This window comes from Triticum aestivum, chromosome 2A (genome assembly GCF_018294505.1).
Source record: "Triticum aestivum cultivar Chinese Spring chromosome 2A, IWGSC CS RefSeq v2.1, whole genome shotgun sequence".
Taxonomy (NCBI): domain Eukaryota; kingdom Viridiplantae; phylum Streptophyta; class Magnoliopsida; order Poales; family Poaceae; genus Triticum; species Triticum aestivum.
The window spans coordinates 144,324,511-144,341,750 of record NC_057797.1 but is presented as its reverse complement, the minus strand read 5'-3'; positions in this window follow the sequence as shown (position 1 = coordinate 144,341,750).

Below are 17,240 nucleotides of genomic sequence, written 5' to 3'. Positions count from 1 at the left end.
CAATCATACACATTTTGCTTTCTAGACGGTTATTCTGGTTTCTCTCAAATACCTGTGTCGAAAGAGGATCAGGAAAAGACAACTTTTACATGCCCTTTTGGTACCTCTTATTATAGACGTATGCCTTTTGGTTTTATGTAATGCAGCTGCTACCTTTCAAAGATGTATGACTACTATATTCTCTGACTTCTGTGAAAAGATTGTTGAGGTTTTCATGGACGATTTTTCCGTGTATGGAACTTCTTTTGATGATTACTTAAGCAACCTTGATCGAGTTTTGCAGAGATGTGAAGAAACTCATCTTGTCTTGAATTAGGAGAAGTGCCACTTTTATGGTTAATGAAGGTATTATCTTGGGTCATAATTTTCTAAAAGAGGTACTGAAGTTGATAAAGCTAAAGTTGATGCTATTGAAAAGATGACGTGTCCTAAGGACAAGAAGTTTCCTTGGTCATGCCGGTTTTTATAGGGGGTTCATTAAAGACTTCACTAAAATTTCTAGGCCTCTTACTAATCTCTTAAAAAAAGATGTTCCTTTTGTCTTTGATGATGATTGTGTAGAAGCATTTGAAATACTTAAGAAAGCCTTGATTTCTGCACCTATTGTTCAGCCACCTGATTGGAATTTACCCTTTGAAATTATGTGTGATGCTAGTGATTATGCTATAGGTGTTGTTCTAGAACAAATAGTTGATAAGAAATTAAATGTTATCCAATATGCTAGTAAAACTCTAGACAATGCCCAGAGAAATTACGCTACTAGTGAAAAAGAATTTTTAGCAGTTGTATTTGCTTGTGATAAGTTCAGACCTTATATTGTTGATTCTAAAGTAACTGTTCACACTGATCATGCTGCTATTAAATACCTTATGGAAAAGAAGGATGCTAAACCTAGACTTATTAGATGGGTTCTCTTGCTACAGGAATTTGATTTGCATATTATTGATAGAAAGGGAGCTGAGAACCCCGTTGTAGACAACTTGTCTAGGTTAGAGAATGTTCTTGATGACCCACTACCTATTAATGATAGCTTTCCTGATGAACAATTAGTTGTCATAAATGCTTCTCGTACTGCTCCATGGTATGCTGATTATGCTAATTACATTGTTGCTAAGTTTATACCACCTAGTTTCACATATCAGCAAAAGAAAAGTTTCTTCTATGATTTAAGACATTACTTTTGGGATGACCCACACCTTTATAAACAAGGAGTAGATGGTGTTATTAGACGTTGTGTACCTGAGCATGAACAGGAACAGATCCTACGCAAGTGTCACTCTAAGGCTTATGGACGACACCACGCTGGAGATAGAACTGCACATAAGGTATTGCAATCCAGTTTTTATAGGCCTACTCTCTTCAAAGATGCCCGTAAGTTTGTCTTGTCTTGTGATGAATGTCAAAGAATTGGTAATATTAGTAGACGTCAAGAAATGCCTATGAATTATTCACTTGTTCTCGAACCATTTGATGTTTGGGGCTTTGATTATATGGGACCGTTTCCTTCCTCTAATGGGTATACACATATTTTAGTTGTTGTTGATTACGTTACTAAGTGGGTAGAAGCTATTCCAAATAGTAGTGCTGATCATAACACCTCTATTAAGATGCTTAAAGAAGTTATTTTTCCAAGGTTTGGAGTCCCTAGATATTTAATGACTGATGATGGTTCACATTTTATTCATGGTGCTTTTCATAAAATGCTTGCTAAGTATGATGATAATCATAGAATTGTATCTCCATACCACCCACAGTCTAGTGGTCAAGTAGAACTGAGTAATAGAGAGCTTAAATTAATTTTGCAAAAGACTGTTAATAGATCTAGAAAGAATTGGTCCAAGAAACTTGATGATGCATTATGGACCTATATAATTGCATATAAAAATCATATGGGTATGTCTCCGTATAAAATGGTTTATGGAAAGGCATGTCACTTACCTCTCGAACTGGAACATAAGGCATATTGGGCCATTAAAGAGCTCAATTATGATTTCAAACTTGCCGGTGAGAAGAGACTATTTGACATCAACTCTCTTGATGAGTGGAGAACCCAGGCTTATGAGAATGCCAAACTGTTTAAAGAAAAGGTTAAAAGATGGCATGACCGAAGGATACAAAAGTGTGAGTTTAATGTAGGTGATTATGTTCTGTTATACAACTCTCATTTAAGATTTTTTGCAGGAAAATTCCTCTCTAAATGGGAAGGTCCTGACGTTATCGAGGAGGTTTATCGTTCTGGTGCCATAAAAATCAACAACTTCGAAGGCACAAATGTGAAGGTAGTGAACAGTCAAAGAATCAAACATTATATCTTAGGTAATCTCATAAATGTTGAAATTGATGTTATTGAAACCGTAACCCCGGAGGAATATATAAGGGACACTTTCCAGAACGTTTCAGACTCCGAAAAGGAATAGGTATGTGGTACGGTAAGTAAACCGACTCCAAAACAGTTAAAATAGCATTTTTTTTCTCTGTTTTGTAATATTTAAGAAAATAGGAAAATAAGAAGTAGTCTGGGAAGGACACGAGGCGTCACGAGGGTGGAGGGCGCGCCCTATCCACCTGGGCGCGCCCCCTGCCTCGTGGGCACCTCATGTGCTCTCCGGACTCCGTTTTCTTGCACGATACTTTTTTTGGTCGGTAAAAATTCATTATATAATCTCCCGAGGGTTTTGACCATCGTACCATGCAAATATCTCATGTTTTTTTTCGAGCTACTTTCTGCTAGAGTTGTCAAGGCCAAGCATCATGTCGTCCCCCTCCTCCAACAATGAGGGCGATGATGCTTGGCTAGTGAAGATAGAGCTGAAGAGAGATGAACCCGGGGAGATCAACAAAGATGGTAGGATCAAGAAGGCCACGGAGGATCAAGCTCCGGCATCATAAGAAGAAAACATCCATCCACCTCATTACAATCTTCTTAACCCTATTAAAATTGAAGCTTTCAAGATGATTGAAATAGTTCGGGTGCAGAGCATATCACCATGAAAATATTTTGTTACAAGAGCATATCACCGCACTCAAGGGCATTATTCGTAAGTTGGAGCACCTCCTACGCTCGATGTTGGAAGACAAACCTACGTCTTCAACAATCCCTCCATCACCACCTCCGAAGAAAGAGACATAAATGCATGGGTATGGGCACTCCCCTTGGCAACTGCCAAGCTTGTGGAGTGCCCCGGTATCGTATCACCATCACACTTCTATCTTTACCATTTTTCCTAGTTCGATCCTTTTGGTAATATCTTGATCTAGTAGAATAAAGTTTTAGTATGATCTAGTTTTGAGTTTTGCTTTATTATCCCTCTATTTAATCGAGTCCATGAGCTATATATAATAAAGATTAGTGTTGAGTCAAGGGTTGGGTTATCTTGCTATGATCTTGAGGGAATAAAAGATATAGAGGAGAAAGAATAAAAAGAAATAAAGAGATCATATCGATCTTATGGAGAGTAATGACTTCACATATAAAGAGTATGATGAATAAAAGTTGTTGAGAGTTGACAAACATAGTTTTGGTCATCGTTGCAATTAATAGGAAGTAATAAAGAGAGGTTTTCACATATAAATATACTATCTTGGACATCTTTTATGATTGTGAGCACTCATTAAAATATGACATGATAAAAGGTTGATGTTGGACAAGGAAGACAACGTAATGTGTTATGTTTTCTTATATCCGAAATAAAGTATATTGTCATGGATCATCCAACATGTTGAGCTTGCCTTTCCCCCTCATGCTAGCCAAATTCTTTGCACCAAGTAGAGATACTACTTGTGCTTCCAAATATCCTTAAACCCAGTTTTGCCATGAGAGTCCACCATATCTGCCTATGGATTGAGTAAGATCCTTCAAGTAAGTTGTCATTGTTGCATGCAATAAAATTGCTCTCTAAATATGTATGATCTATTAGTGTGGAGAAAATAAGCTTTATACGATCTTGTGATATGGAATAAATAAAAGCGACGGACTACATAATAAAGGTCCCTATCACAAGTGGCAATATAAAGTGACGTTCTTTTATATTAAGATTTTGTGGATCCAACCATAAAAGCACATGACAACCTCTGCTTCCCTCTGCGAAGGGCCTGTCTTTTAGTTTTTTTGTCTTATGTAAGAGTCGTGTTGATCTTCACCTTTCCTTTTTTACACTTTATCCTTTGGCAAGCACTATGTGTTGGAAAGATCCTAATATATATATCCAATTGGATGTAAGTTATCATAAAATATTATTGTTGACATTACCCTTGAGGTAAAAGGTTGGGAGGCAACACTATAATCCCCTATCTTTCTCTATGCCCGATTAAAACTCCGTACCCATAAGTATTGTGTGAGTGTTAGCAATTGTAAAAGACTAAATGATTGTTGAGTATGTGGACTTGCTGAAAAGCTCTTATATTGACTCTTTTCGATGTCATGATAAATGGCAATTGCTTCAATGATTGAGTTTATAGTTTGTTAGTTTTCAATGAATTTTCTGATTCATACTTGACATTGTGAATAGATTGTTACTTTAGCATAATAAATCATATGATAATACATATATGTTGCTATTCTAAGAATGATCATGATGCCCTCATGTCCGTATTTTATTTTATCGACAACTCTATCTCTAAACATGTGGACATCTTTTTCGATACCGGCTTCCGTTTGAGGACAAGCGAGGTCTAAGCTTGGGGGAATTGATACGTCCATTTTGAATCATGCTTTTATATTGATATTTATTGCATTATGGTCTATTATTACACCTTATGTCACAATATTTATGCCTTTTCTCTCTTATTTTACAAGGTTTACATGAAGAGGGAGAATGCCGACAGCTGGAATTCTGGGCTGGAAAAGGAGCAAATATTAGAGACCTATTCTGCATAACTCCACGAAACTCAGTTTTGGAATATATAAAAAATATTGGGCGAAGAAAGCACCAGAGGGGGGCCACCCACCGTCCATGAGGGTGGGGGCGCGCCCCCTACCTCGTGGGCCCCCTGGAAGGCCTCCGGTGCCCATCTTTTGCTATATGAAGTCTTTCGCCCTAGAAAAAATAAGGAGGAAGCTTTCGGGATGAAGCGCCGCCGTCTCGAGGCGGAACCTTGGCGGAACCAATCTAGGGCTTCAACGGAGCTGTTCTGCCAGGGTAACATCCCACCGGGAGGGGGGAAATCATCACTATGGATCCTATCATCGGGAGGGGGTCAATCTCCGTCAACATATTCACCAGCACCATCTCCTATCAAACCCTAGTTCATCTCTTGTATCCAATCTTTGTCTCAAAACCTCAGATTGGTACTTGTGGGTTGCTAGTAATGTTGATTACTCCTTGTAGTTGATGCTAGTTGGTTTATTCGGTGGAAGATCATATGTTCAGATCCTTTATGCATATTAATACCCCTCTGATTATGAACATGAATATGATTTGTGAGTAGTTACGTTTGTTCCTGAGGACATGGGAGAAGTCTTGCTATAATTAGTCATGTGAATTTGGTATTCGTTCAATATTTTGATGAGATGTATGTTGTCTTTCCTCTAGTGGTGTTATGTGAATGTCGACTACATGACACTTGACCATTATTTGGGCCTAGGGGAAGGCATTGGGAAGTAATAAGTAGATGATGGGTTGCTAGAGTGACAGAAGCTTAAACCCTTGTTTATGTGTTGCTTCGTAAGGGGCTGATTTGGATCCATACGTTTCATGCTATGGTTAGGTTTACCTTAATTCTTCTTTCGTAGTTGCGGATGCTTGCCAGAGGGGTTAATCATAAGTGGGATGCTTGTCCAAGGAAGGGCAGTACCCAAGCACCGGTCCACCCACATATCAAATTATCAAAGTAACGAACGCAAATCATATGAGCATGATGAAAACTAGATTGACGATAATTCCCATGTGTCCTCGGGAGCGCTTTCCTTTATATAAGAGTTTGTCCAGGCTTGTCCTTTGCTACAAAAAGGATTGGCCACCTTGATGTGCCTTGTTTACTTTTGTTACTTGTTACCCGTTACGAATTACCTTATCACAAAACTATCTGTTACCGATAATTTCAGTGCTTGCGGAGAATACCTTACTGAAAACCGCTTGTCATTTCCTTTTGCTCCTTGTTGGGTTCGACACTCTTACTTATTGAAAGGACTACGATAGATCCCCTATACTTGTGGGTCATCACATACAAACAGAAACGTTTTCCCTGGATTAACTGTGTGGGATGTACATAAGAACGGAAACGTATTCCTTGGATTGACTGTGTGTGATATACATACTTATGGAAATGTTTTTCTGGGATTCACCGTGTGGGATGTACATACCTGCGGAAATGTTTCTCTGGGATTCACCCTGTGGGATGTACATACCTACGGAAATGATTGGGATTCGATGCCTCGCCCGATCGCACACGAGCTCATTTGGTGTCCCAGGAGGGCCTATCCCCGACAATTTTTGGGTCGTGTGGGAAGGACCCGCCGCCTATCGCCTGCACTCACTTGGTGATGGTTCCAAATGTCATTGCGGAAAGGGGTTAAAAACAGTTTGTATAGCACCGACGCGTACTAGTGAATGTTTGGTAGTAGAAGGAAATTACTTTTCTAACTCCGACCCGTGAAACCTACTGGCCCGGTGTCCAAAGGTCTAAACCGGGGTAGGTTTGTAGCTTCATCTCGACGACACACAACCACCTTCGACAAACATTCATACACAATGGTCGCCTAAGCACACATGTGCGCGGCCGAAATCGCCCCCGCCCACTATTTGGGACACCTGGGATTACCATCCTACCCCTGACCCACAGTAGGTCCGAAATTTAAGAGGGGGGGGGGGAAGTTTGTACTTTCCCCAAATTTCAAACAAGCGCATCCCATTTGTTCAAAAAAGCCAAATAGTGCATCCCGGACCGAAACATGGTTATCCCTTAGCTCCCCCACCCCGTCTAATTCCCCATTTGTACTATGTCGGCGCCAAAACTACCTCTCCACCAGCCGCAAAACCCCGGCGTCCTCCGTCCGCCACCCCATCCCACCCATCAACCGCCACCCTCCTCCATCACGCCCGAGCCAATACCGCGACACCGTTGTCCACCGCAACAGCAACCGCAATGCCCTCCACGGATAGTTGTTCAAGTCGAGGCCGAGCTGTCCGTACCCAAGCCAGTTCAACCACGCCGTCATGTGCCTCACCATTGCCTCTCCAACTTCGCCACCGTCCATCGCACCAGAGCTGTTCCAGCTATGCTGTCCTTTGCCGCCTCGGATCTGCTTCCCCTTCGCCAACATACGACCACGGTAACACAGTCAACAATTTTGCCATCATTTCGTCCAAGGCTGCACCCTCCTCCAAAACATCAGTTCCATGGGCAAATAGAAGAAAATAGCCGCGACAAATGGAGGACACAACACTGGCAACCGGAAATGGTACTCCTCTTCCCTTATTCATGCAAATCTTACGTGTCTGCTTGCAGGTTGTTCATCCCACAGAAGACACTAGTTGACCGCTTCTTCTTGATACTATATATTCCTAGTAACTCGCGATGCACAAGGTTTCTCCTCATATACTATTTCACCTTAGCTAGAGGTCCGTCGCCCCCCTAGTTTTCAATTCCTGGTTAGTTGATTCCCCGGCGTAATTAAAGGAAGCATTCCCCGGCGTAACAGGCGCTAGTCCGCCTATTACGCCGGGGAAGTAGCGCCTCGGTGTTTATCTTAGGGGCATGTGGGGCCTAGAGCTGCTGTTCATGCCTAGAATCTGGAGGTCGGTCGAGATTAAAGGGATGGCTGGGGGGCACTGCCAAGCACGGCGGTGGTGTGAGATCAAGGGGAGGGCGGGGCGGCGGAGGTAGGGCTCTGGGCCGGTGGTCGCTGTCAGTTAGAGAAAGATCGTCAACAATGACTGGTGGGATGTAGACAAAGGCCATCTACCTGTTCCTTATAGATCGGACGGTTCATAAAAAATCGTCTGACCTATTTATTTTCAGTCAACTGTTATTTTGATAGGACCACATGTGGTGGTGTGCTGGAGGAGTACCTGCATTTCCCAGCCATCCCTGTGCTCATATATTACAAAATGATACATAGTAGAATCTAATTTTGTTTGCCATGCAATGTTGTAGAGCTATCATATGTCTCCTGTCATTTATTTTTCAGCCACCCGCTATCTGCTACTTTTACAGTGCACTAGTTCTGCACACACTTCACCCATACTCTCACTATTGTGTTTTTATGCAAGGGTATTTCAGACTCTGCCTTGACAGAAGCAGAAAAGAAAAGAGAGAAGTTGCTCCAGCTTCGTACATGGCTAGGCCAGACATGTTTCAGCACTTTAAACGGTGTAGTGTCAGTAGATGGAGACGGTAAATGTAGCTCTGGAGTTGATGATCTCGCTCGCAATGAACCACCATCCCAAGTGCCTGCTTTAACTTCGCAGTGTCATATGTGGTTGCATGTTGCATATGGTGTCTAGATTATATTCGAAAGGCCAAAGTTGGTTTTATTAAGATAAGGAAAGATATTTTTTACATGAACCACCATCCCAGGAGCACCATAAGACAAATAGCTAGTCAGGGCACTGGCCGAGCCAGTGACAAGCCCAGCATAGACAGACATCACCTGGAAGCCAACTAAAAAGCCATGATGGTGGCGAAGCAGCCCGCCTCCCACCAGGCTCTCAGGTCCTAGATGATCATGCCCACCACTCCAACCGGATGCCTAGCTTGTATTGTTTCCAATTTGGTTAAATTGCATTTGCTTAGCTTACACATTATACCTTTGAATATGACATGCCTTTCTGTTTTTGATACATACTAGTACATCTGTCTATTAACCATGTTCTTTCATCAAACTAATGTTCTTGTGTATCCCTCATCAATCACTTATGATGAGGCAGTCAGGCCAGTGGACTACTATGAGTAAAGATCCTCATTTAAAGAATGTGGCGTCAGCCTCCCCACATGATTTTGAAGAAAAGGCAACACTAGATGAAGATAGTGAACGTAGCTCTGTAGTTGATTACCGCATTTCCCCTACCCAAGCATCGCACATGCTTGCTCTAACTTGACGGCATTGTCGGTGTTCTGGGAAAGGGGGTCCCCAGACTTGCCTGCCTGCGGCCCATAGCGTGGCTCCACCAGTGGCCCTGTACGGCCCATCTTCACCAGCAAACACTCAAGACCCTCGGGAAGGGCTAAGCCTCGCGAGGCGGACGATGCAAGACCTCCTCAGGGGCGGCCTCACCAGGCCGGCTCGCGAGGGGTGGAGAGATCAAGGCAAGGGACACCTCGCGAGGTTCCTGTGACATGATCCATGACGACTAGAGCCAGCGCGTGTAGTGTCCTCGTTTCCTCTTTGGTGCTAAAGAGGCAAACGCAGGCGAGGATTCCCGAGGCATCAGGCAAAGGTTTCCATATCGGTGCAACAAGACCAAGACCAGCAGGAAAGTAGGACGAAGGTCACCGTGGAGCCCAAGACGGCGTCACCACCAGATCCTTTTGCAGGCGAAGACCACCTTTTATCAGGATAGCTTGTACTAGTTTCCCCCTTCAAATTGGGTGTTGTGGGATCCCTTCTCGCCTAATATTTGGGAAGAGGACTCGGGTCTCTATATATAGGACTAGCCACCACCATAGAAAGGGATCGGATCATCTAAAGAGAATCCTCAACCACACACACCGAGCACAAGAGCACCTCTCCTCAGGAGGCTGTTCTTCCCTTGTAACTGTTCATCCTTAGCCCAAGAGGTAATCCACCACACCACACTGGAGTAGGATATTACACCACATCGGTGGCCCGAGCCAGTATAAACCCCTGCGTCTCTTGTTCTTTGGGTTTGTCGAGCTAGGCCGTGAGATCATGAAGTGTGCGAGCTAGAGAGAGGGAGAGATCTTCGCACGCACCCCAGTGTTCGAACCTCAAGGGTTTTGCTGGAACCCGAAATTCGACATTTGGTGCGCTAGGTAGGGGTGCGTCGGAGCTTCTCTTCCTCCAGTTCACTAGTAGAAAACAGGGCTCTGGTTCGATCCTGCCAAGCCCATTAGTCCCAGTTTAGTCACGAACCGGGACCCATGGGGGGCATACGTCCCAGTTCGTGTGCCAAGCGGCCTGGCCGGGCCTCGGGAGGCATTTGTCCCGATTTATGTGGACCCATTTATCCCAGTTCTATGCACGAACCGGGACCAATGAGCCTTGCTCCTGGCCCACAGCCATTGGTCCCGGTTCGTTCCTAGAACCGGGACAGAACAGGGGCCTTTAGTCCCGGTTCCAGCCACAAACCGAGACAAATGAGTTGCCTATATATACCCCCTCGCCGGTGAGCAGAGCAGTCCACACTGCTCTATTTTTTTGGCTGGCGAGGGGAGGGTATTTGGGTGCTCTAGCTCACCTCCTAGGCACATGAGGTGTTCGATGAAATGCCCGAGCCACAGTAGTTAAGTTTTATCCTCTCGAAGCTCGACCTTTGAGCTCCATTTTCCCGAGATTTGTCTAGGTTTAGCGGTCTGTCATGCCCCGTCCCCGTCTTCACCGCCGTCGATCGCCCGCGCCGATCTCGTCGCCGGCACCACCGTGGTGAGCCTCTTGTTCTCATCTTCTTTCTGAAAGAAAAAAAATTCTTACTTTAGATAGATACTTGTCAAATTTTCTTACTTTTCACACACATAATTATATATAATGCATGCAGATGAACCGGCAATGGATGTACGGTGACAGACACACCACCGAGTACAATAAGGGCCTGCATAATTTTCTCGAAGTGGCTGAGGCAAAAAATAATAATGGTTTTATGTGTTGTCCATGCCCTAATTGTGGGAATACGAAGTCTTACTCTAACCGGAAAATCCTTCACACCCACCTGCTTTATAAGGGTTTCATGCCACACTATAATGTTTGGACGAGGCACGGAGAAATAGGGGTTATGATGGAAGACAGCGATGAATAAGAGGACGATGACAACTATGTGCCCCCTGAATAGGGTGATGCTGCAACCGGGGAAGGTGCTGCAGATCAAGAGGAACCAGACGATGTGCCCGATGTGCAAGGACACAATGCAAAAGTCAAAAGGAAAAGCTGAAGTTCGATCGCATGTTAGAGGATCACAAAAAAGGGTTGTACCCCAATTGCGAAGATGGAAACATAAAGCTTGGTATTGTACTGCAATTGCTGCAGTGGAAGGCGGAGAATGCTGTGCCTGACAAAGGATTTGAGAAGCTATTCAAAATATTGAAGAAGAAGCTTCCAAAGGATAACGGATTGCCCAACAGTACGTACGCAACAAAGAAGGTCGTATGCCCTCTAGGATTGGCAGTGCAGAAGATACATGCATGCCCTAATGACTGCATCCTCTACCGCAGTGTGTACGAAGATTTGAACGCATGCCCGGTATGCGGTACATTGCGGTATAAGATCAGACGAGATGACCCTGGTGATGTTGATGGCAAGCCCCCCAGGAAGAGGGTTCCTGCGAAGGTGATGTGGTATGCTCCTATAATACCACGGTTGAAATGTCTATTCAGAAATGATGAGCATGCTAAGTTGATGCGATGGCACAGAGAGGGCCGTAAGAAATAAAGGAAGTTGAGAGCACCCGCCGACGGGTCACAGTGGAGAAAAATTGAGAGAAAGTATTGGGCTGAGTTTGTAGCTGACCCACGGAACATATGGTTTGGTTTAAGCGCGGATGGAATTAATCCTTTCGTGGAGCAGAGCAGCAATCACAGCACCTGGCCTGTGACTCTATGTATGTATAACCTTCCTCCTTGGATGTGCATGAAGCGGAAGTTCATTATGATGCCAGTTCTCACCCAAGGCCCTAAGCAACCCGGCAACGACATTGATGTGTACCTAAGGCCATTAGTTGAAGAACTTTTACAGCTGTGGAATGGAAACGGTGTACGTGTGTGGGATGAGCACAAACAGCAGGAATTTAACCTACACGCGTTGCTGTTTGTAACCATCAATGATTGGCCTGCTCTCAGTAACCTTTCAGGATAGACAAACAAGGGATACCACGCATGCACGCACTATTTAGCTGACACCGAAAGTATATACTTGGAAAAATGCATGAAGAATGTGTACCTGGGTGAGGGAGTCCTGGATTAGGGGGTCTCCGCACAGCCGGACTATCTCCATTGGCTGGACTGTTAGACTATAAAGATACAAGATTGAAGACGTCGTCTCGTGTCCGGATGGGACTCTACTTGGCGTGGAAGGCAAGCTAGGCAATACGGATATGGATATCTCCTCCTTTGTAACCGACCTTGTGTAACCCTAACCCTCTTCGGTGTCTATATAAACCGAAGGGTTTTTAGTCCGTAGGACAACAACCATAACGTACAATCATACCATAGGCTAGCTTCTAGGGTTTAGCCTCTCTGATCTCGTGGTAGATCTACTCTTGTACTACCCATATCATCAATACCAATCAAGCAGGACGTAGGGTTTTACCTCCATCAAGAGGGCCCAAACCTGGGTAAAACATCGTGTCCCCTGCCTCCTGCTACCATCCGGCCTAGACGCACAGTTCGGGACCGCCTACCCGAGATCCGCCGGTTTGGACACCGACATTGGTGCTTTCATTGAGAGTTCCTCTGTGTCGTCGCCATTAGGCTTGATGGCTCCTACTATCATCGATAGCGATGTGGTCCAGGGTGAGACTTTTCTCCCCAGACAGATCTTCGTACTCGACGTCTTTGCACTGTGGGCTAATTCACTTGGCCATCTAGAGCAGATTGAAAGCTACGCCCCTGGCCATCAGGTCAGATTTGGAAGTTTGAACTACACGGCCGACATCCACGGAGACTTGATCTTCGATGGATTCGAGCCACAGCCGGGCGCGCCGCACTGTCACGATGGGTATGACCTAGCTCTACCGCCGAATAGTACCCCAGGGGTTGCGCCCGCATCAGCTCCGACCCTTAGCTCGGAGACAACTGCGCCAGTCGAGGACGGGTGGTTAGACACCGCCTTAGGGGTTGCAGTCTAAATGGCGATCAAGCCGAACACTAGCCTAACCCTCTGCGTAGCCCGTTACTCCAAGGTGTCGGACTCTTTTTCTGACTCCGAACCGCCCGCGCCCCTGCCAATCGAATTCGATTGGGCGCCGATCATGGAATTCACTGCCGCGGATATCTTTCAGCACTCGCCCTTCGGTGACATTCTGAATTCACTAAGGTCTCTCTCTTTGTAAGGGGAGCCCCGGCCGGATTATGGCCAACAGGATTGGGATGCGGACAACGAAGAAATTCGACGCCCACCTACCACCCACTTAATAGCCACTGTCGACGAGTAAACCGACATGCTCGACTTCGACTCCGAATACATCGACAGTATGGACGACGATGTGGGATGCGAAGAGCAACCACCGCCCACAGGGCGCTGGACGACCACCTCATCATATGACGTATACATGGTCGACACACCAAAAGAAGACGACGACGAGGAACAGAAGGACGCTTGTTCCCTCGAGAAGCAGTCAAAGCGGTGGCGCAAGCGCCTCCCCAAATCCCGCCTCGGCAGAAATAACGATCATACAGACCCAGCGTTGGAGCAAGGCGAACCACCGCCGGACCACGGCAATACGGAGAATCAAACCGGACAAACCAATTCTGTCAAAGATGATAGTCCGAACGACATAACGCCGAACAAGCACCCGGAGCAGCAGAATGCCCACCAAAGGCTTATGCCACCGCGAGGAGTCTGCAAAAGCAGAAGCAAAGGCTCAAGGCTGCACAGGACACACTCCAAATCAGATGGAGCAAATTACTCAACACAGCAGCGAAGTACGGCGGCAATCGCCCCACCAAGAGCTACCCAAAGCGGAAGTTGCTACCTGAATTCGACGAGGATGCCTCAGACCCCCCACAACCAAAAACTAAAACAGCCATCTGGCCGGATAGACGACCTCACGGCCAACATAAAGCGGCAAGCAACGCCGCACATAAGCCAATACGCGGTCTACGCGAGGGCTCGCATCAAAAGGAGAGTGAAACCAGATCCATCTATGGACCACGCAAGCGTGCGCCAGCATACGATGCAACACAACAAACATCCGAACAACGCGATACACCCAGATATCAGGGTGCCGCACACCCCCTATGTTTCACCGATGAGGTGCTGGACCATGAATTTCCAGAGGGATTCAAACCCGTAAACATAGAGGCATACGATGGAACAACAGACCCTGGGGTCTGGATTGAGGACTATATCCTCCATATCCACATGGCTCGGGGAGATGATCTCCACGCCATTAAGTATTTACCCCTCAAACTCAAAGGGCCAGCTCGGCACTGGCTTAAGAGCCTCCCCGAAAGCTCCATTGGAAGTTGGGAAGAGCTCGAAGACGCCTTTCGGGCAAATTTTCAAGGGACTTATGTCCGACCTCCGGACGCGGATGATTTGAGTCATATAACTCAACAGCCCGGAGAGTCAGCCCGAAAGCTTTGGAACAGGTTTCTTACTAAAAAGAACCAAATTGTCGACTGTCCGGACGCCGAAGCCTTGGCAGCTTTTAAGCATAGCGTCCGTGACGAATGGCTTGCCAGACACCTTAGCCAAGAAAAGCTGAGAACAATGGCAGCATTAACAAGCCTCATGACCCGCTTTTGCGCGGGCGAGGATAGCTGGCTAGCCAGATGCAGCACCAGCGACCCCAGTACATCCAAAGTTAGAGATGGAAATGGGAAATCACAGTGCAACAGCAATAACAAACGCTGGAATAAAGAAGACAGCATGAAGATCACGGCAGTAAACGCCGGATTCAAAAGCTCTTGGCCAGGTCAGCAAAAGCCGCCCTCTAAAGGCGCCAGAGACGAACTGTCCAGCCTAAACAAAATTTTGGACCAAATATGTCAGATCCATAGCACCCCTGGTAAACCCGCTAATCATACCCACAGAGAATGTTGGGTCTTCAAGCAGTCCGGCAAGCTCAACGCCGTACACAAGGGGGAGGGATACACCAAGCGAAGATGAGGATGAGCCTCTCAAGCAAGACACTGGGGAACAAAAGAAATTTCCACCAGAAGTCAAAACAGTAAATGTGTTACACGTGATCGAGGGAAAAAACAAAACGGCACTCCCAGAAAAATATGCCCAAGGGCCTATCACCGCGGAGTCCTGCCATTGGTCGTCTCAACCGATCACTTTCGACCATCGTGATTACTCTGCAAGTATCCGGCGTGCAGGATGGGCTGCCCTGGTATTAGACCCAATAATTCACGGATACCACTTCACACGAGTCCTGATGGATGGTGGCAGCAGTCTAAACCTGATATACCAGGATACAGTCCGCGAAATGGGGATAGACCCAACGAAAATTTGCCATAGCAATACTACCTTTAAAGGAGTAACGCCAGGACCGGGGGCTCATTGCATAGGCTCCCTGCTACTAAAGGTTATATTCAGCTCCCTGATAACTTCCATAGCGAACATTTAACCTTCCACATCGCTTCATTCCAAAGTGTCTATCAAGGACTACTCGGACGCGAAGCTTTCGCTCGCTTTAATGCAATACCGCACTACACTTCCCTCACACTCAAGATGCCCGGCCCACGTGGCATCACGACAGTGAATGGAAGTATTAACTGATCTTTGCACACCGAAGAGAGTGCGGCTGCCTTGGCAGCCGCACACTAAAAACGGCCTCACCAACTAAAGCATTTAACAGGTCGTCAAGTCCTCGGACACGGTTAGACGAGTCCGGTGCAGCTATATGTAATTCATACCAGATCAATGGTCACACCCCTATTACAAACAAGGGGCCCAACGCACGCAAACAAGTGGCAATTTTTACTCATCTTGAATTATACATGGTTTCTTTAAAAACTATATTTTTGCACGACAGCTTTTTCACCTAAGTTCCTCTCTTTTACAGATGATCATCGTGCTACACCCGTCCAGGATATGGCACAATGGAGACACAGGCGCAGACGTGTAGCAGGGACCCGCTCCAAGGATTCTTTTTAGATTAAGACCCTGCGTGAACCTTTTTTTACTGTCTCTTGTTGATACACATCCACCGAATTCTCAGCACAGTTGAGAAGGATGCTGACGTCTTGGCATGTGGCCACGTCAGAATAATGCACGTACCTAGACACAAGGGGCTTCTTACAAAGGGCACTATTTAGGCCCGATTTATACCATAAAGACTGAATACCTTAGGGAGTGTTCGGCGTTGCAAGTTTGGCCTTATATGCATCAGCTCCGAATCATTGTCTTTGGTCAAATGTTGGGTTTGCCCGGCTCCTGTGTTTTGGTGCCTTACGTTCTGCTTTATCGGCTAAGGTAGCACCAGGAGAACTACTGCGATTGTGCCCTGGTTCATCCGGACGAGCACCTCAGTAGAGAAAGCCGAAAACTGACTGTCATGATATAGCGTGAGACTGGTCAACCACTCGATGACCTATCGGAATGTTAGAATTCCTCCGCCTTAACGAAGGGCCGTTTTCCGGCCAGGCATGTACGCACCCCGCGATCGGGAGAGTGCGGAGCCACCAGGGGCTATCTAGTAGCCCCACTGTCAAACTCCTATGGCTAAGTGAAAGTGTTAAAGCATTATAGTCCGGTTGCCTCGTTCGCTATGCTATCACCTCCTTAATAGGACCAAGACGTTGGGTTAAGTGTGAACACGCATTTTTCGCGAGCACCTCCGCATTATATGCGTGGGGGTTGAAGCCGACGGCTGCAATCTTTCAGGTTATACACATGTATACATAAACGGCCGCACAGGAGGCATCATACTACTTTCAGGCAAAAGTATAAACATAGCCTTATAAAATTTCATAAAAGCATTGTGTTTACAATGAGAATACATATCACTCAAACATTATATTCTTCGAGCACTGGGCCTCTATCAAACGAGCACCCTCGAGAACCTCCTCGAAATAGTGCTCGGCAGCCACTCGGCCTATGGCCGAACCCTGCGCCGCAACAGTGGTAGCGTCCATCTCCGCCCAGTATGCTTTAACACGGGCAAGGGCCATCCGCGAGCCTTCTATGCACGCCGACCTCTTCATCGCATTAATGCGCGGCACCGCACCAAGGAACTGCTGCACTAAGCTGAAATAGCTGTTCGGCTTTGGCTTTTCCGGCCATAGCTGATCCACAACAGACCTCATGGCGAGTCCGGACAACCTATTCAGTTCGGCCCATTCGGCTAGCTGGTCAGTCAATGAAAGCGGACGCTCTGGAACGTTGAATTGCGACCAGAACAGCTTGTCCACTTCACGATCTGTCTGACCTTGGAAGTACTTGGCCGCATCGGCAGCGCTCG